Genomic DNA, 21,899 nt, shown 5'->3' with positions numbered 1-21,899 from the left:
AACTCATGTTTCATATTTGTGTTCTATTACATGAGATCTAGTAAAAATAAGGAAATATGTACTATTGAGATGTTTTAGTATCATTTCTATTCTCCACAGACGAGGATGTCCTTTCCTTTACTATCTCAAATTCTATCTACATTTATATATCAGTTACCAGATTTAATTCAAACACATACCAACGTATTATCTGTCAAGAAAGTAAATGTACTCCTATTTTTCCAGTCTGGTATTCCTGCGCACCATCCGTGGAGAGTATGAGAATTAAATCAGTCAAATGTTTACTGAGGGGGAAAAAGAAAAGTTTAATCTGAATAAGACATTGCAGAGGGGCAAAAGCTTTGAATACGAATAGTGCATAGTGTAAATAAAGGACGACACCGAAAGAGAAGGCCAGACACAGCTGTTAAACTTAGAAAAAAAGAGCACAAATTGTCAAGTGGAAACATAAAACACAAATACAACAAATACACCGACAACTAATCGTTCACCATGCCATGATCTTGGTGTAGCGGTTAAGGTGCTGGCTTATAAATGCACAGGTCGTCAGTTCGAATCCTCGGCAAGGACATTTTAAAATTTTTTTGTTAATAATACATACAGCTCATGAGAGATGGTAAAAAAGGTCGTATTTAGTTTTTCGTAGCAATTATTATTGGTAATGTTTAGTACTGATAATACCCTTGCGTATTGCTTTTATTCTTGTCTTCATTTCGAAAGAAAAGAATATCCGAACAAAAGCCAACGAAATTCCTCTTATTTTGAATGTAAACATCATTTGCAATTAGTTAAGAATAAAAATTGAACGTTCCGATGTAGCTGCAAAAAGTAAAAAGAAAAACATGGAAGTGGACCATACTCATGGTTACTAAAAATACAATTTCTACATGCCTTACACCTCCCGACCACATTTCTACGTTAGTAAGTAAGAGGCTTGTGTTTAGGTTAGGCTGGTCAATACGTTTTGCAAAGGGTCCCGGTTTAGCTCTGACGCACCACAGGTGCGAGAAGGAAGCAAAACACTTTTTGTCTCTCTTTCTGTGTATCTATTTATCTATCTATCTGTATATATATATAACGTTATTTGTGAATGCCATAACCACTCTAATTTTCAGCGGATTGAGACAAAACTTGGCACAAACATTAATTGTTGAAATATCTTCATAGGTTCGTTAACCAGAATAATCAGATGAAAATGTTCAAAATGGCGGACCTGCAAACTCCTAAAATGTTCCAAGGGATCCAAATTTCGCCCATAACTAGGTATTCAGAAAGTTTGAATAACTTTTCCTCTTTTACTGAAATATTTGTGTGCAGGGACTTATTGAAATATTGTACCCGATTAATCGCCTAAAAAAGGTTTACGCCCTTTCGCTACGGTCAGGATTTATTTCTTTATTTATTTTTTTTATTTTCGTATCGGAACAAGATGATTATTAGTTATGATATGCAATTACACATTGAAAGTGAAGTAACTTGTGAAATGTGTTATTTAAAAGAATAATATAATAAATGTGCTTTCCCCTAATACAAAGAACTGTAAGTCATGTATTTCGAGTTCGCGAGCGTGAATGGCGAGGACTGTTATTTGATTTGCTTTTTAGTAACACATTGCAATGCAAACAAAGGTAGGCAACATTAGGGGTAAGTAAGACCACAACAACAACAATAATAATAATATTAATAATAATAATAATAATAATAATAATAATAATAATAATAATAATAATAATAATAATAGGTATTGTTTGTGGCAAGGCAATATCTTCCTCAATTCTTCTTCAAACGTAATGATTGTAACGCCATATCTCCCTTAGAAACAAAATATTAGCAATTTATATCGAGAGAAAGGGAAACTGTAGAGTGATGGGAGCAACGTCGGACAGTATGCACTCATAGTACTCAGAAAATTAAGCGATTTCAATGCAAAATGAACGAAGAGTCATTGTCATGGGTAGTCATGGGGCCACGACAGAGCCCTCCTTGGCAAAATGTCGATAACTTCTATCGAGAGAACAGGAGGTGATAGTGGGATGGGACCAACGTTGGACACCGTGGGCCTACAAGGCGCATCGAAAAAAAATAGTGCGGGGGGGGGGCGCCAGCCAGCCAGCCTAACATACTTCCACATAATATAAAATTATATTTTCGAAACACACACGCGAGTTAGCTACTAATATTTCATATTATTATTATTATTATTATTATTATTATTATTATTATTATTATTATTATTATTATTATTATTATTATTGACAGCGTCTTTTCATTACGTGTGCATGTTTCACATGAAACCAAAGAGAAGATCCATCACTCGTAGAATGAATAAGAATAGCCAGTTACTTTAACTGTGAACGACGGCGAAAAATACGAAAAGAGTGTCTATCTGTAGCAAAAAGAAACATTACCTTTTCTCAAATGGATAAAAATGAAGCCGAGATAGATTTGAACTCGCATGGACGGCGCGAAAAGCCAGTGCTTTGTCCACTTTTTTTTTAACTGACTCACCGGACGTGTTTCAGGAATTCACTTATTGCTAATTTTACTTGCTTCACTCGTTTAACTTGCTTTTTCTAATAACCTACAACGACAGGGACACGAACAAAAACATCGAGAATAGTTAAAAATCATGATGCTCTCCCGCCGGGAATCGAACCCGGGACACCATACACCAAAAGCGCACGCGCTAGCCACTAGACCAGCGGGGAAGGCACCGATCACGCTCTGTGTCATTAGGGATTACGACCACTGTATTGCCAGCTATCACTTCTGTGGGTTGTATACTATGATCACATGTTTCTTCTTTGCTGGAAGAGTTAAACCTACATTCTATGTAATACATGAGGTATTTAGACCTACATGATCTTCATATAATGTAATAAAAGGGTCATGCTGGGAATAAGAAAAAGAACATTCCTTGGACAAAACGGAAACTATTGGCATCAGAAATATTTATCTACGAGGCATGCGCAGTAGTATATTTCAGAATAGTTACTGTTTAGTTCAGTAAACGAAGAAAGGGGTATAAAAAAGCAAATATGTCGCGTCAACGGGATCGACCAGAGTTGACAGAAGCGGAAGCAGATGCATAGTAATACAACAACTTGGTTAAATTGATAATGGGTTCTTTATTCTGTAGTAGATCGTATCACAACTTTACGGAAGAGCAGAGAAAGACTTACTAACGTTATTATATAATATCATATAGTAAGCTTTAGTAACACGATCATATAGACACAAATGGATGTAACTGTGAGTACTACAACTTGGATTTAACGAAAGCCGTTCAGATATTCAGTGATTTGCAGGGTTGTATAAGACACAAAAAGATAACAGACAATACCATTCTTCATACCTCAGCTTCCAATAGCTAGATACATGCAATTTCTGGTTAGATACTGAAACTGCTGTCGAATTTTAATACATGGCGTATTGCAGGATACAAAATGCTTTGCATCACTTGTTTTTTTGTAGACAGCTATTAGCTTAGGTTCCGAAAGGTTGTGTATGAACTAGGAATAGCCAATTCCGGAAGTAAAACCCGAAAGTAAACCCGAAAGTAAAACCGGACTAATTTCGGAATTCGGAAAATTCCAATTTTGGAATAATTCCGGATTCGGAAAAATCCGGTATTTAGAAGTTTCTGATTTCCTAACATTCCGGAATTCGGAAAAATCCGAATTTGTTTCGAAATCCGGAATTTTTCTCAATTCCGGAATCTTCTAAATTCAGGATTCTTCCCGAGTATCGGAATTCCTTTGAATTAGTTAGTGTAACTGAATTCCATAATTTTCCGAAATCCGGAAAGTGAAATTCCACTTCCGAAAAATGAATTTATTTTCGTTAATATGAATCGTGGCGGAAATAATTCTTTGACCAGGTAATGGCGACTGCTTTGAAAGAAATAGAGAGTATGAGAATTCAATCTGTCATATTTGTAGCTTCGTGTGGAGAAAAAACAAACTTGTGAACCAGCGGTTGAAGAAAAACTCAAGTTCTTAATGTAAACTTTGCAGACTTCATAAAAGAAATACGAAATACAATTCGAATAGAAGAAATATAACATACAAGTTTGCATGCGGAGACAAAAAAGTTAAGGTAACCAGAGTAAACACGAATCGTTTACCGCGTACCGATCGCGGTTCACTGGTCAACGTGCTTGTGCGAATGCACGTTGTATTTTTTTTTTACTTTAGAATTTTTGACGGCAGTTGATCAGCGATAACATACGTTTTATTATATTCAGATATTTGAATACTCGGATGTTTCAATACTTGAAGCATCAAATCTTTAGGAATAATAATAGTAATAATAATAAACTAATAATAATTATTATTATCACGTAGAAGATTAAAAGCTAGGAGCTAATTATCGCTCAGGTCATACTATTACAATCAGAAACGTGACATTTGGAAAGAATATTTCGGTTTGGTTTAATGTTGCTCACGAGAAGAGGAGTTTCTCATCTCGTTTCTAAAACAAATAAAATAACATGAGAATTAACATTTTACATTCGAGACAGGTCAAGGCTAACTCAAATTTTTCGTCTCTCTTTGGAGATGAGAATCGAGACGAGACGAAAAGTATCGTAAACATTTCCCGTCTTGTCTCGATTCTCGAAATAGTGTATGCCCATTCTTTAACTAACAATTGCTCCGTAGACTGAATCTCATAGGCTATTTCGTTACATTATATTTCAGAACTCATTGAATTATGCTCTGTGTAGGTATTTTGTAGCAAAGCTTTTATATTTACCTCTGCATATCCTAAAAATTAGTTTATTACCTACGTATATGCCTTACTGTTGCGTGATATTCAGTTATATTTATTAGTTATTTTCCTTAAAACATACAGTAGAATACTATCTACACGAAACTTCAATGGAACGTTCTAGTTTAAAATGTTGGTAGTTGCAGGGGTGTGTCTTGAAGGTACGGAACCCTTTTCCCGAAATCTACTTTTAAGTAAGTTTTGCCAAATTTCAGGGAGAGTTTAAAACTTTTAATATTAATATTATTATTATCATTATTATTATTATTATATCAACAACGTGTACAATCTTTAAAAGATATGCGGTTTGTATCTGAACAGTGAAAGCTAATTGACTGTCGATCTCGGTCGTCGAGAAGTTTTCAGGAGGGAAGGACATCGGTCACGTTCTGGGTTTGAGATCCGAAGGGTCAAGTATTCGGGCTCGAGCCAAAAATCGTTAAAAGTTATAGGCTTCAGCCAAACATGTTCAAAACAGCTGGGACCGGGTTTAGGCTTCTCAACGGCTCGAGCGGCTCGGCTTACAGCTCATTCACTATCGAACCGAACCGAGAAGTGAGCCGAGCCAACAGCTCACCCAACAGAGCCGATTTGAGCTATCGGTTTAGTTGAGCTGAGTCGAAACGTGCCGATGGACTAGTTTCAACTTAGCTGGCTCAAACCGGTTCACATGAGCCGAGTAGGTGACCCGTTCCAACCGAGAAAACTCGATCCATCGGCTCAATTGAGCTGAGTCGATGGCTCGTTCCAACTGAGCCGGCTCGGGTCATCTGCTCAATAGGGCCGAGCCGACTGCTCATCCCAACCGAGCTGACTCGAGCTGTTCGCTCAGTTGATACGAGCCGACCCGGTTAATATCACTACCCCAGTTATTATTGGTTCGTTCCAAACATGTTCATGTAATGATATTTCCACCAAAGTGCATGCCATAGTTAATTTATTCGTTGATATGGAGACAATTTAGTGCCCATTAATAAAATAAATAACATACAATGGAGTAAAATTACTGAAATGACATCGTATTATACTGTAATTTCACCGTGCAAGTTCAATAATAATAATAATAATAATAATAATAATAATAATAATAATAATAATAATAATTTTCATCGGTTCTGCGCGGAAAGTAAGAATTAAATCAATCACATGTGTAGTCAAGGTAAGGAGAAAAGCCTAAACTGAATAAGACATTGAAGCGGGTCACAAGCTGGGAATATGAATAGTGCATGGTGTAAATAAAGGGCGACACCGAAAGAGAAATCCAGAAACAGCAGGTAAACGGAGAAAAAATAGTAGAAATTATTGAAGTGGAATCATAAAATAAAAATACGAATAGGGATGAGCACGAGTCGAGCCAAAATCCGACTCGACTCGAGTTCAATTCCACTCGAGTCAAAGGTAATTTTCTTGAATTGAGTTCCGAGCCAAGTTGCTGTTTTCGAGGTCAAGTTTCGAGTTGAGTTGAGTTTGATAACGGCTTGCTCGCTCGTTCAGCTTGTTTTAACTCGTTTTGAAATAATGGCCTGATTAGACTGGAAAGCGAAAGCCATGAGAAATGTAAGCAGTAATGTGGAATACTTTTAGCGTTGCTCACGACAGGGGGTGCGTCTCGTCTCGTAATTTTAGTGAATCTCGTGGGGCAATTTTAGTGTATCTCGTCTCGTCTAGATAACGAGAAGACAAGAGTTTTTTATTATTACGAGACAGCTTTAAATGTCGTAGTCACCAACGTAAGTATATACTGTAGTTCTTAAAATCAAGGCTGAGACCTGCACGGTCGAATTCTTGAGCCCAAGCAGAAGACCAACTCGGGTAGTGATATCAACCGGCTCGGCTCGTCTCAACTGAGCGAGCAGCTCGATTCAGCTCGGTTGGGATGAGCCGACGACCCGAGCCGGCTCAGTTGGAACGAGCCATCGACTCAGCTCAATTGGGCCGATGGCTCGAGTTTTCTCGGTTGGGACGGGTCATCTATTGGGATGATAAGAACCGGTTCGAGTCAGCTAAGTTGAAACTAGTTCATCGGCATGTTTTAACTCAGCTCAACTAAACCGACGGCTCAAATCAGCTCTGTTGGGTGAGCTGTTGGCTCGGCTCACTTCTCGGTTCGGTTCGATAGTGAATGAGCTGTAAGCCAAGCCGCTCGAGCCGTTGAGAAGCCTAAACCCGGTCCCAGCTGTTTTGAACATGTTTGGCTGAAGCCTATAACTTTTAACAATTTTTGGCTCGAGCCCGAATACTCGCTTCTTCGGAAGTCAAACCCAGAACGTGACCGATGTCCTTGCCTCCTGAAAACTTCTCGACGACCGAGATCGACAGTCAATTAGCTTTTACTATTCAGATACAAACCGCATATCTTTTAAAGATTATAAACGTTGTTGATATAATAATAATAATAATAATAATAATAATAATATTAATATTAAAAGTTTTAAACTCTACCTGAAATTTGGCAAAACTTACTTAAAAGTAGAGATTTCGGGAAAAGGGTTCCGTACATTCAAGACACCCCTCTGCAACTACCAACATTTTAAACTAGAACGTTCCATTGAAGTTTCGTGTAGATAGTATTCTACTGTATGTGTTAAGGAAAATAACTAATAAATATAACTGAATATCACGCAACAGTAAGGCATATACCTAGGTAATAAACTAATTTTTAGGATATGCAGAGGTAAATATAAAAGCTTTGCTACAAAATACCTACACAGAGCATAATTCAATGAGTTCTGAAATATAATGTAACGAAATAGCCTATGAGATTCAGTCTACAGAGCAATTGTTAGTTAAAGAATGGACATACACTATTTCGAGAATCGAGACAAGACGGGAAATGTTTACGATACTTTTCGTCTCGTCTCGATTCTCATCTCCAAAGAGAGACGAAAATTTTGAGTTAGCCTTGACCTGTCTCGAATGTAAAATGTTAATTCTCATGTTATTTTATTTGTTTTAGAAACGAGATGAGAAACTCCTCTTCTCGTGAGCAACATTAAACCAAACCGAAATATTCTTTCCAAATGTCACGTTTCTGCTTGTAATGGTATGACCTGAGCGATAATTAGCTCCTAGCTTTTAATCTTCTACGAGATAATAATAATTATTATTAGTTTATTATTATTACTATTATTATTCCTAAAGATTTGATGCTTCAAGTATTGAAACATCCGAGTATTCAAATATCTGAATATAATAAAACGTATGTTATCGCTGATCAACTGCCGTCAAAAATTCTAAAGTAAAAAAAAAAATACAACGTGCATTCGCACAAGCACGTTGACCAGTGAACCGCGATCGGTACGCGGTAAACGATTCGTGTTTACTCTGGTTACCTTAACTTTTTTGTCTCCGCATGCAAACTTGTATGTTATATTTCTTCTATTCGAATTGTATTTCGTATTTCTTTTATGAAGTCTGCAAAGTTTACATTAAGAACTTGAGTTTTTCTTCAACCGCTGGTTCACAAGTTTGTTTTATCTCCACACGAAGCTACAAATATAACAGATTGAATTCTCATACTCTCTATTTCTTTCAAAGCAGTCGCCATAACCTGGTCAAAGACTTATTTCCGCCACGATTCATATTAACAAAAATAAATTCATTTTTCGGAAATGGAACTTTCACTTTTCGCATTTCGGAAAATTATGGAATTCAGTTATACTCCGGAATTCAGAAGAGTTTCGGAACTCAGAAAGAATGCGGGATTTAGAAAATTCCGGAATTGAGATAAACTCCGGATTTCGAAAAAATCCGGATCTTTCCGAATTGCGGAATTATTCCAAAATTGCAATTTTTCGAATTCCGGGATTTGTCCGGTTTTAATTTCGGGAGTCCGAAAAGTAATAATTCCGGAATTGACTATCCCTAGTTTTTACAAAACTTTTCAGAACACTAAGCTAATAGCTGTCTACAAACAAACAAGTAACGCAAAGCATTTTGTATCCTGCAATACGTCACGTATTAAATTCCGACAGCAGTTTCAGTATCTAACCAGAAATTGCATGTATCTGGCTATTGGAAGCTGCGATATGAAGAATTGTATTGTCTCTTATCTTTTTGTGTTTTATACAAAACTACAAACCACTGAATATCTGAACGGCTTTCGTTAAATCCAAGTTGTAGTACTCACAGTTACATCCATTTGTGTCTATATGATCGTGTTACTAAAGCTTACTATATGATATTATATGATAACGTTACTAAGTCTTTCTCTGCTCTTCCGTAACGTTGTGATACGATCTACTACAGAAAAAAGAACCCATTATCAATTTAACCAAGTTGTTGTATTACTACGCATCTGCTTCCGCCTCTGTCAACTCTGGTCGATTTCGTTGACGCGATATATTTGTTTTTTTATACCCCTTTCTTCGTTTACTGAACTAAACAGTAACTATTCTGAAATATACTACTGCGCATGCATCGTAGATAAATATTTCTGATGCCAATAGTTTCCGTTTTGTCCAAGGAATGTTCTTTTTCTTATTCCCAGCATGACCCTTTTATTACATTATATGAAGATCATGTAGGTCTAAATACCTCATGTATTACATAGAATGTAGGTTTAACTCTTCCAGCAAGGAAGAAACATGTGATCATAGTATACAACCCACAGAAGTGATAGCTGGCAATACAGTGGTCGTAATCCCTAACGACACAGAGCGTGAGAGGTGCCTTCCCCGCTGGTCTAGTGGCTAGCGCGTGCGCCTTTAGTGTACGGTGTCCCGGGTTCGATTCCCGGCGGGAGAGCATCTATGATTTTAAACTATTCTCGATGTTTCTGTGTTCGTGTCTCTGTCGTTGTAGGTTATTAGAAAAAGCAAGTTAAACGAGTGAAGCAAGTAAAATTAGCAATAAGTAAATTCCTGAAACACGTCCGGTGGTTCAGTTAAAAAAATGAGTGGACAAAGCACTGGCTTTTCGCGCCGTCCATGCGAGTTCAAATCTATCTCGGCTTCATTTTTTTTTCATTTGAGAAAAAGTAATGTTTCTTTTCGCTACAGATAGACACTCTTTTCGTATTTTTCGCCGTCGTTCACAGTTAAAGTAACTGGCTATTCTTACTCATTCTACAAGTGATGGATCTTCTCTTTGGTTTCATGTGAAACATGCACACGTAATGAAAAGACGCTGTCGATAATAATAATAATAATAATAATAATAATAATAATAATAATAATAATAATAATATGAAATATTAGTCGCTAACTCGCGTGTGTATTTCGAAAATATAATTTTATATTATTATGTGGAAATAAGTTAGGCTGGCTGGCGCCCCCCCCCCCGCACTATTTTTTTTCGATGCGCCTTGTAGGTTCACGGTGTCCAACGTTGGTCCCATCCCACTATCACCAACTGTTCTCTCGATATAAATTATCGACATTTTGCCTAAAGAGGGCTCTGTCGTGGCCCCATGACTACCCATGACAATGACTCTTCGTTCATTTTGCATTGAAATAGCTTCTTTTTCTGAGTACTATGAGTGCATACTGTCCGACGTTGCTCCCATCACTCTACAATTTCCCGTTCTCTCGATATAAATTGCTAATATTTTGTTTGTAAGCTAGATATTGCGTTACAATTATTACGTTTGAAGAAGAATTGAGGAAGATATTGCCTTGCCACAAACAACACCTATTATTTCTATTATTATTATTATTATTATTATTATTATTGTTTTACTTACCACTAATGTTGCCTACCTTTATGTGCAATGCAATGTGTTACTAAAAAGCAAATCAAATAACACTCCTCGCCATTCACGCTCCCGAACTCAAAATACGTGATTTACAGTTCTCTGTGTTCGAGAAAGCACATTTATTATATTATTCTTTCAAATAACATGTTTCACAAGTTACTTCACTTTCAGTGTGTAATTCCATATCATTAATAATCATCTTGTTCCGATACGAAAATAACCCCTTCCTTTAGACAATTGGATCCAATTTCTACATAGTATTCATATTTCTGCGAGATTCCTCTCAATATGGACCTTCCATCTCCGTATAAGATTCCCTAACGGTCTTTTCCGACATCAGCGTACTTTGAAATTTTGTTTGGGGGTGGGAGGTCAAGATTTCCCATCGATGTAGGAGTTTCAAATTTTTTATTAGTACATTAGTATATAACTAACTAAAATATTTGTATCACTCAAATTCAGGTAGGAACAACTGCTCCTGCCCCACTTCAAATCACTCGTGATTGAATTTCTAGTTAAAATTTTAAAAGCGTTCCTATGTTCTTCCGTTCTGATTGCATAACCTTTCCACCCGACCCTCGTAGATGGTAGGCAAATGTTACGTAAACCGTATAAATTACGTAGTTGCTTGTAATGAATTGTTTAATTAGTATAACTTAAAGTTATTTTCTTTATCTAATGCAATGCTAAAGCATTTATCTACCATTTGGAATGTATTACCAGAATTGTTATACTGCCAATTCCTTCTAAGACTTGTCTGAAATCTACCACGACCTGAACATTTGTTTAGATTTTAATTCCCTCTTCTTCCAAAATTACCTCTAATTCCATACTTTTCTCTTTAATTACTATCATTATAGTTCCCTCTATTAACTTGATTCGTATAATTCCTTCCTCGAAATTGTTTCTGTCTATCGTTCCTATAATTTCCATTCTGATGTTGTTGTGACTCCTCATTAGCTTTGTTTTGACTTTCATTTTTACTAGCTACCAAAACTCGCAAACCACCTAACTTCTTTTCTAACTTAGCTGTCTGGGACATGCTTACGAGTTCTTCTTTAATTTCTTTCTCTTCTTTGTACTTACTATCTTTTTTACACAACAATTTCCCTAATTCTAATTCATTACCTTCACTGTCTTGATGCGTCAATTTCTTCATTAAATCTCTAAGTTTAACTTTCTTTTCGCCTCCTCTTTTCTGTCTTTTTCAATTTTGAACTTGTTTTCCTCTATCTTCTGCAAATCTTCTAGAAATTCATCTAACCTCGCATACGTATTTGTCCCTACTTTTTCTCTGGTAACAAGCCTCATGCAATTAAACCGATTTTCTTCTTATCTGATATCTTGTCATCTAACCGTTAAGCTAGGGTTAAAATAAAAATATCATATGCAAAGTTAATTATCGGTTCGTCCTCTTTCTGTAATATGTCCCTAAATCTATCTTCTGAATCTAAATTAAAATTGGAACTTGGGAATTAGTCAATTAATTCCTTCTGTAAATCCTTATGACTAATGTTGTCTAAATCTTTCCTTTTAATAACAATTTAACCCATCGTCTACTTGTGCCTTTGAACACAGATGTTAATAATGCTTTTCGTTTTCCCAGATCATAGCCTGAAATTCCGCATGCAACATTAAACTCAGCAAAAATTAAACCATGGCATTGTTATTTTTTATCTCAAAACACGGAGGCCTACCAATATCTGTAAACACACTTACAGCAACTTTCCTTTTAGATTCCGCCATGTTTACATATTTTGTTTTGTTTGTATTATCTAACTGATTATTACTAATTTTAGGAAAATCTACCATTACCGGTGGTAGTTCTTCAGAACTACCTAATTTAAACTGTGATATTTCTAATTCCTTTATATTCTGTTCTAAACATTTACTAATTTATTCTATTTAATTATTCGGCCTTTCTTGTTTCTTATGTTTCCTTGCTCTAGGAGGTGTAGTAATTTTAAAAATGTAATCTGATCCCCGCTATGTCAACCTGGGTTGGTACTCCTTTAAAATTGTGTCTGGAATGTAGCATTATAGCTGATAGAGCACTTAGAGTCAACCCAGATTGTTGGCATTAGCTCAAGGTACCTTTTTACTAAGTTTTAAACATTGCACCTATGAGATATTTATGAGGTACTTTTAAGGATTCTCCACCACTGTTTTGAGTCGGCAAAATAGAACCGTAGACGCAAATAACAGAAACTTCTATAACATAAGATGTCATGTATTTTGTATCATATTTAAGTTATTAGTGTGCTTTCGAGCGACTCCAAGTGTATGAATGGTTCTCAATGTAAAAGATGAAAAAGGTGAACGGGTTCATACTTGCAACACTGATGAAGATGACCACCAGCGGCGCAAATCTGCCTTCAACATTGGGGGGGGACGGGTAAGACCTCATCATCCATAATCTTATCTTTAAGCGATGTTCAAAATATGTATGAACTTGAAACAAAAAGCTGTCGAGAATCAGGGAGCAGAGTTAATTTTGTCATTGGGAGACGGGCAGTTTTGAGGCTCACTGGGAAATATCAATTTCATCTTTGTGGTAATCCAACACAAATCATGACATTTCTCGTAATAAACACATTTGAAATCATATTATTCAGAGGGGTAATACCCCAGTATCAATATTTGAGGGGATATGTTCCCTCCCCCAGGGATTTGCGCCAGTGATGACCACCAAATCTTAAAATTTCCATTATGCAAAATGCCGCAATCTTTGGAATATTCACAATTAACACCAGTCTATTTGTAATAACTTCATGTATACTTGAATCACGTAACGAAGATTATAATCTATTTAAGACTAGGCTCATTTGTTCATAACTATCACTTGTCAAAGACACTACTTTCAACTTGTTTTCTAAGTTTCGTGAATTAACTACTGGATCCTATTTGCTCTATTCTTCCTGCTATCTCCTTTCCTGACCAAATAGACTCAAGTATTTATGCAACCAAGCAAGTGGCTTCCAAAATTCGGGTCAAAATCATTAGAACACTTGCGTATAAGATTTCGCTGAAGAAATCTTCGTTAATCAATTCCTCTTAAATTGGAGCCTTATATCAGCACTCTGCATTCCATATAACTTCAATAAAACTGTCCATTGCAATGTGTTGGGGTTACAACGCTAAATACATAACGGCACAAAAATTACAAAAAGCCCATATTGATATAACATCATTTCAGGCAATTTACACAATTCACATTTGTAGACTGTTTTCTGACGTTACACATACCACACCCAAGACAAATAATTTTTGAGATTTTTACAACAGAAAATAAAAATGAAAAATATTTTAAATTAATGACAATAAACTATTAAGATCTTTTGACAATATCGTATTTATACGCCTATCGTTTGGTAGTGTTTTCCAACACCTTTCTTCTGTTGGAGAATTATGAGAACTAAAAGGAATGTTTTTAGAACAACTCCACATAAGAGGAAAAAGAAACATAGCAGGAAAATTTGTCGTTCATTGCGACAGAGAGAGAGAGAGAGAGAGAGAGAGAGAACAGATGTTCTGGGTTCTGGGTAATATATGACGTTGGGTATTTTTATTTAAAACATACACTCAAATAAAAGATTATAATTACTTATAGAATATGTTATATCTGATTAGAATATGTTATATTGATTGGACTTGAGTATTGGATCGAGAAACGAGAAGAAGTGCGTTTGTTTTGCTCCTGAAAAGGAGCTCGGGAGTGCGAGAAAAAGTGTGTTTCGTGTGCAATGTGTGGTACTGTAGTGTGTGTGAATGTTTGGTGAGTGTTATTTCAAAAACCGGTGTAAATTGGACAAGTGGTTCATGCGTTATAAAAGAAAAACAAAATATTAATTTGTGATACAAAACATTGAAAGACAATTTACACGTATCATTTAAAAGACGAAGAAGTTTAAAAAGTAAAAACCTCAGCGTCATCATTTCCGGACTTGACAATCATTCTTAACAAGTGGCTGTATGGACTATGTATAGGTGAGTAATTATTATTATTTTCAATCTTAAGGAGCAGATACGCAACCCTTTGGACATTGTGGTAGGACTGGTTAGCATAACCACTAAGGCGCTTCTCCATATATGTAATAAGACTCATAAGAAAACATTTAATCTTAAGGTAAAGACTTCATCTATGTAAGTAAAAGTAGGCAACCCTTCATACGTGAGTGTATTGGGGGTTATCCGTAATTTTTCAGGGGACAAATTCGGTTTTTCGCGGCAACCGCGTGGTATGTTAAGATGATGCAACGTAGCCCACCCTTAAGTAGGAAGAGCTCGCAAGCCAAGAAACAGGCAAAGGAGGATACTCAAATAGCGACATCAGCAAACCCAATGTCTATGACCAAGTCAGACGACGAAGCTCGTAAAAGAAGCAGAGAAGAAAGCTCTCCGGAAATTCAAACAACGAAGAAACCAACCATGGAAACATATGGCTTTGACACTATAGATCAATACGAAGCAGAGCTGGACTACCTAGATAATTTACTAGACTGGAAGAAAGTTGGAACAGGGAAACTGGAACGCTTGAAAAGGAGAATGGTCGTTTGGGTTAAGGACCGCGAAGAGCTGGAAGGGAAACTTTCCCAAATGGAAAAAATCAACGAAAATCTTCAATCAAAATACGAAGAAATATTAAAAGAAAAGTTAATGATGGAAACAGAAATGATGTCTGGGCAAAAAGGATCAAGACTGGAGGACAAAAAACAAATAGAAGATCTTCAAAAGGTTATTGCAATACAAAAAACTGAAATAGAAGACCTTAAAAAGGAGAAATTAGAAATAAGATCCGATAGAGATAAGCACTATGACAGGATGGAAAAAGAAATCCAAGAAAAGACCAAGAAGCTGAGGACATTGGAGCAAAATTATGCTGATCTAGAGAAGGAAAATCATAAGCTTCAAGAGAAGATAAAAGATTATGCACAGACAATTGTCAAATTAGAGAGCAACTCATTAGCAGAATCAGCACAACTGAGAGAGAGAATAGCTACTTTAAAATTGGAGAGACAACCGGATGTAACAAAAATATCTCAAGAAATGGAATACCTCACGAAAAAACTGGACGAGTTCCAAACCAGTAGAATGGAAGTAGACCAAAGCGGAATGATTATAAGACAACCAACATGGTCAGAAATTGTGAAACAGGATAGAACTATTACAGAAAAAGAAAAACAAATCATGCAGGTGGCAGCAAAAACTAAGCCGGCTATAATCATTCGACCTAAAGAAGGTGAGACAACGAAGGAAACAGCAAGGAGATTAACTGAAACAATCGATCCCAGGAAAGACAAATTAAAAATAACTGGCGTAAGAACGACTAGGGATCTCGTCGTCCTCGAAACAGCAACTAAAGAAGATCTACAGAAAATTACAACAAAAGAAGAAATTAAGAATAACTTTAATTTTGAGGAAAGTAGAAAAAAGAATCCCCTAATGATCAATTACGGGGTTCCGTCTGATTTGAAAGATCAAGAAATAATAGAAACACTAATAGAACAAAATTTTGAAGACAATCTCCAAGAGGAAGCCAAATCCATCAAACCAAGATTCAGAGCGGGAAAGAAAAAACAACAAAGATGTCACTTAGTTATAGAAGTATCTCCCTTAATAAGGAAACACCTAATAAACAACGATAAGGTATATATCGACTACGAGTCGCATAAGGTTAAGGACTTTTTGGTAGTACCAAAATGTTACATATGCCAAGAGTTTGGGCATGTTGCAAAATACTGCGATAATAAGGAAAAACAGCGATGCCGGTATTGTGGTAGTCTACGCCACAAAGGAGATGAATGTGATGAAAAAGATAAAAAAGTATGTGTTCCGTGCAAACTGCGGCACAAGATTTGCCAGACTCCCAATAGTGAAGAATGTGTATCTTACAGGGTAGCCCGGGAGAGGATTATTAGTAAAATCAATTATGGATAGAAACAAAATTCATAAACAAACAATCAGGAAGAATAAATCACCAAGTAAGAAAGAAAGGGATAAAAGAAGACTGGAAAAATTCTTAGAAAGGAAAAGGAAAGGAACAACAAGTACTAAAGATAAAATAGTACAAACAGAACCTCAAGTGGAGGACAATCAAAATAATAACGAATTTTCTACCCTCTTAGAAAATAGACTAAAAAATAGACATAAGAAAAATAAAACTGAAAAATTGGACAATATCCCAAAAATAGAAGAATCCTTTATAATAGGCAACGAGCAACCTTTTCAACCAAATAGAGAGAACAACATACAGGACAATACAGTTTCTTCTACGACTACAAAATTCCTAGGAGATGATCCAATCATATTAGGCCCTAGACCTCTATATGAAAATATGGATCACAAGTATAAATTAGCGAAATTGGAGGACAGACAAATTTTAACAATAGCTTTTAGGCAAATTGTGAGGGATTTGCACGAAAAAGGTAGAACGATAACATATCCATCTCTTGAGGAAGTAGACAGGATGGAATTGAGAATCTACGATCTTCCAGCTAATGGCTGGGAACTTATCGATTTGGTGAATGAAGTTTATGAAAGGCGAGGGATCTATTGGAATATAGAAAATGTATATAAACAGCTAGTAAACGCACATGGCAGGGTCTACTTTGATTTCAGCAAATTAGGTCGGGAGGCAATAGTTCATACGAGGTATGCATAGTCGTAGAAAAATTATAAAAGTAATGCAAAACAATGCTCAGCGATCAAAAATCGCCACAATGGAACTCAGGAGACAGGCAGAAATAAATGAAGTGGATATCGTAGTTATCCAAGAACCTTATTTAGTTAAAAACAAACTTACAACTTTTCCAGCATCTTCAAGGATTTTAATAGGAGGAAATGAATCTAAAGTAGCAATTGCTGTATTGAATAATGAAATTGGGGTACTCAAAATTGGCCAGTATTGTGATAATTGGTTGATCTGTGTCGAAATTAACTACAATGGAAGAAGTTTTTGGCTTTTAAATTCATATTTTCAATTCTGTATGAACACTGAAATTTTTATTGATAAAATACAAGAAATTATTCAACAAAACCCAAATAACGAGTATATATTAACCATGGACGCTAATGCCAAATCTGTTCTTTGGGGATCCCCTGAAACTGATAATAAAGGTGAATTGATAGAGGATTTTATAAATCAAAATGGATTAATTATATTGAACAGGGGTAATAAGCCAACTTTTGTGGGTCCCATGGGCTCATCCCACATTGATATATCACTATGCTCTCCACAATTGGAGACATGGATAAAAAATTGGATGGTACAGGATAGAGTAACCACCAGCGACCATGAAGTAATCACATTTGAAATAGGAAGTGAATCAAACGAAGAGCAAATTAAGAAGAAATATAATATGAATAAAATCGATTGGAGCAAAATTGAGAAAAACTTAGAATTACCTGAAATAAGCAATTTCGAAGATATGAATGAATTGGTATCCTTAATAGAAAAAAATACAAAAAAAGCAATAGAGGCTTCTACTCCAGATTTGGCTCCTAAAAGAACATATAATGGTTTTTGGTCACCAAAATTAGATCGCTTAAAAAAATTAGTCAAAGCTAAACGGAAAAGTTATCAAGCAACCTGGTCTACAGTCTTGAAAAGAAGAAGATTAAATGAATATAGAGAAATCAAACTAAAATACACAGAGGAAATATTAAAGGCCAAGAAAATAAGTTGGGAACATTTTTTAAAAAGGAATTTAGAAATGGATCCATGGGGATTCCCATATAAACTTGCTATGCAAAAAATTAATCCTCTGACCCTATCAACGTTAAAAACTGAAAATGGTTCATTTACTACTACTAGAGAGGACACATTGTCGAAATTAAGTAACAAATTTTTTCCCAAAGATAATCAGGAAGATGATACGGAAGAACAGAAAGAATTAAGAAGCAAATATTTGCAACCCATCGCATTGGCAGCAGAAGAAGATATCGAACTAGCGGACAATGAGGAAGTTGAAACAATAATTAATAAACTAAAAACTAAAAAAGCTCCAGGATTAGATGGTATAGTAAATGAGATCTACAAAAATAAAAAGGATATTTGGACTCCATATCTAACAAAATTGTTCAACACACTACTTAAGAAGCAGGTATTTCCCTCGTTGTGGAAAGAATCGAAATTGCTAATTTTGTTAAAAAGTCAGGATAAAGATTTAACAGAAGTGAGTTCTTACCGTCCAATCTGCCTTTTGAGAAACATCTCAAAATTATTTGAAAGGATAATAGCAAATAGAATTCGAAAGTATAGGAATATTGAAGATGATTGTTTACAATATGGTTTCAGAAAGGGCAAATCTACGGAAGATGCCTTAAATGCATTTGTATATCAAGTTAAGGAAAGTAGCATGGAAAGAAAATATGCATTGGCCCTGTTTTTTGACATAGAGGGAGCGTTTGATAACTTATGGACGCCATCCCTCATTGAAAGGTTAAAAGAACTAAATTTACCACAATATTTAGTAAATATAGTTAGGGATTACTTCTTGAATAGACAGATCATCATCCATGAGAACCTGGGAAATATGAAAGTTACTGCACAAAAGGGATGTCCACAAGGATCGATCTTAGGACCATTGATGTGGGATTTGGAACTTCAGCCGTGTTTAGAAAGACTGAACCAATTAGAGGAAACTGAACGAGTAATTGCTTTTGCTGATGATTTGGCTGTAATAATCTCAGCAAACTCTAGAATAGAATTGGAGAGAAAATCAGCACGAATTATAAACGAATTACTTGATTGGTGTGGAAAGTCTAAGCTAAAAATCTCTGAGAGGAAAACGAAATACATGATTTTTGGAAGTAAATTATTAAGAGGCCCAATAATTAAAATAGGCACCAGTAAGATCGAGAGGGTATCAGTATTTAAATATTTAGGGATTATGATAGACGATAAACTGAATTTTGGAGAGCATATTAATTATGTTACTCAAAAGGGTCATAAAGTAACAAATAAACTCATTTCATTGGCTCAAACAAATTATAGGCTACCGAGAAAATTAATTAAGACTTATCAGGAGGTAATCCTAAGCGCCTCGATGAACTATGCTTCCAGCGTATGGGCACATCGATTATTAGAGAATAACTCCTTAAAAGCAAAAATAAATCGCCCACAAAGAAACCTTTTAATTCGGCTCGGTGGCGCCTTCAGCACGACACCGCACAGCGCATTGTGTATTTTGATGGGTTTCAAACCAATGTATTTAATAGTAATCCAGAGAGCGGCAACGTATTGGTATAAAAAAGGAAATTTAAATAAGACGAAAGAACTCTTAGGGATCAAAGCAGAAAAACTGGATGAAATAGAAAGGCAAATCCAACAAAAGTGGATACAGGACTGGCAACTAGATAAAACATCAAGAAGATTATTTACGTTTATTCCAGACGTTGGGACGCGACTTAAATGGAATTACTTCAATCCCAACAAAGGACTAATTCATTTCCTAACAGGACATGGTCCCTACCCAACCCATCTTTATAGAATCAACAAGAAAGAACATGATAGGTGTGAATGTGGAGAACTAGGGACACCTGAACACAGTGTTCTGTGGTGCCTGTTCCTGGAGGAGCACTTGCGAATTCGTGACCAAATTAGACAGAAGGATATTAAAGCTATTTTGGAAGATGAAGAGGATTATAGAATCCTGGCACATGTAGCAGAGGAATACTCAGAACTATGCAAAAAAGCATTTTACAGAGAAAACACAAGCTAAATGGACATAAAATATGGAAAATAGAATGAATGAGGATTCCTTCCTCCTGGACCGAAGGAAACTTCTGGAAGCGCTGGATCTCCGCGCCCCCAGGAAGGAGGTTGAGTGATGGTGTGTGAGTGCCTAGAGCATTCTCGGTCTTTTGACTGGTAAGGAACTCCGGATGCTCTGGGAGTGGGTGTGTGATGCGATGGTGATAAAATGAGTGGGAAAATATACACTAATATGTAATAGAAACAATCATATATAATAATATACGAAATTGTGACATGAAGACTCGGAAATAGAGCATCATCTCAAAGCCGCTTCGCGATCCGGTCACGATAGCGTGCGACTTCCGGTCCGTGTGTACGCGGCGGCGGGACACAACTGACCAGGGCCCGCACTAAGTGCTCCGAGTGGGTCCTGGGCCTCATGTCGATACTCACGGTCCGTTTTTTGATGTGCAGGATGAACCAAGATCAATGAATAATACAGCTACATAAACAAATACAGCCAAAATCATAATTTAATCATAATTTTAAAAAAAATCAGAGAACCAACTTTGTCAGCATGACACTTATGTGCATTACAGAAAAGTGATGTGTTTAGTGAAGTGATGTGTGTGCAGTGTTTAGTGAAGTAATGTGTACATAGTGATTATTAACCACACAGAGGAAACCATGACACAGGAGAGGAACACACACACAGGTGAAAATCACTTAGGTGAGAAACCAAGATTAGGAAGAGAACAGCATTAAGCAGACACCGAAATTATCTGACTGGAGATCAGAGCAAAACAGGAAAATTTTTTCGTGCTATTTTAATGAACTCTAAAATCAATAAGACGAAAATAGAAATTGTAGATTTTGGAAATATTAAAGAATTATCAACATAATATACATGACGATTTAGGTAGGAGCTAGATAGCAATCGAATTCTGTTAAATATATGATAAAAATTTGGTAGGAATTAGATAGTAATTAAATTCTTGTTAGTTAGCAATATTGTTGAGATAGCTCAAGTCCATTTTGTTTTTGTTTTTCTTTTGTTTTTCTTTTCGTTTTCTTTTTGTTTTTCAAAATGTTTTGTTTTGTTTGTTGTTCATTGTTGTTTGATGTTGAGTGTTGTGGTTCCGTCCTTCCCACCCTTTTCCTTGTTCCCTTTTTCCCTTCAATTATTGCAAATAAAGGATGATGAAAAAAGGCTAAAGAAAAATAAAATGCGATGATGATAGCCCGTTTCGGTTAAAGTCTTCAGATGCCGAAACTGAAGAGGCGGATCTGAGCATTAAAAAAAAAAAAAAAAAAATCTGATTACCCGTCTTTCGCCCTTATTTTGGCCCGTAGTGGAAATGGGCAATTCAAACAAATATTGAATGAGCAAATGGTTTGTAAAGCATCAAAATACTGTCGAGACCTATAGTGTCTCTTGGAGGATCAACCTCAGAGCCTCAGATTAAAAATGATACATAAATGTGTATTGTTTGAACACGACAACAATAACAAGAATGATAACGCCGAAAATATTTACATTCCTTAGTTACTCCTATATCACACGATAAAGGGTTGATACTGACAGTTTACGTAAAAAAAAAGCATTTACACTTTTGAATTTCATTTTATCTATCTATACAAAACATGCGGATGTGCCATCATAACATTTGAAGTCTTCGAGCAATTTCAACCAAATTTAGTACGCATATAAATTACAACATGGAAAAAAGCCTATTT

At 36.0% G+C, this 21,899-nt stretch overlaps 1 protein-coding gene across 3 annotated transcripts in view; it reads right to left on the bottom strand.

The window, feature by feature from the left end:
• The window catches only part of LOC145680265 (uncharacterized), a 329,870-nt gene that overhangs the window by 282,796 nt on the left and 25,175 nt on the right, over positions 1-21,899 (bottom strand). The gene's annotated exons all lie outside the window — the stretch shown is intronic.

The sequence above is a fragment of the Thermobia domestica genome, chromosome 3, assembly GCF_964235325.1.
Source record: "Thermobia domestica chromosome 3, izTheDome1.hap1.1, whole genome shotgun sequence".
In the NCBI taxonomy this organism is placed as follows: domain Eukaryota; kingdom Metazoa; phylum Arthropoda; class Insecta; order Zygentoma; family Lepismatidae; genus Thermobia; species Thermobia domestica.
The sequence above is the reverse complement of the archived record's forward strand: the minus strand, read 5'-3'. Positions and strand labels throughout refer to the sequence as shown.